Raw genomic sequence first — 708 nt, forward strand, 5'->3', positions numbered from 1 at the left:
TCATATTCAGGGAAAATGTAATGTTGGTTTTGTTTCTATGTGTATTTGCTTGAAATAACTATTACGAGTGAGTGTGTGTACTAAATACCCTTCAGAGTAAAACAGGAATATTCACATTAAATATTTATTGAGGTAAATATCTATCTCCTGTTTCTCTTTTTTATTCTGTTCCTTTGTTTGCATTTATTCATATGTCTATCTCCTGCCTTTATAAGGATGCATGCCTGTCCGGATGAAAACACGAATTCATGTAAACTGAATGCTTCGATATATATGTCTTTAAGTAGTGATATTTTCACGCAACATAAATATCACTAAAAGAGGCATCAGCAGAAAACCAACGGCCGAGTGGACGACCGTTGGTTCTAACACCTTTCGTCACCAAATTGAAACTAAAACGGATACCAAATAGTGAATAGCTTGGAAGATGGACTAATGCTTGAGTGAGTTTATTGACTGACATCTACTTGTATGGATGGATAATCTGCTTTTTAAAATGCGTTTTTTGGTTTCAATAATATATAGTTATATAAGATTAAAAAATTGAGAAAATATGCAAGCAATGCGTTATAAAGTTACATGTCAGTAAACATCAAATGTATTGCATTTATAAGCGCTAACATAGATTAAACGGTTGTATCACCATTCGCGAGAGAGTAAATTACTCTGAGTGCAGAGGGGATATGGGGAGAGGCAATTTATGGTGAT

Source organism: Penaeus monodon, chromosome 22 (assembly GCF_015228065.2).
Source record: "Penaeus monodon isolate SGIC_2016 chromosome 22, NSTDA_Pmon_1, whole genome shotgun sequence".
Taxonomy (NCBI): domain Eukaryota; kingdom Metazoa; phylum Arthropoda; class Malacostraca; order Decapoda; family Penaeidae; genus Penaeus; species Penaeus monodon.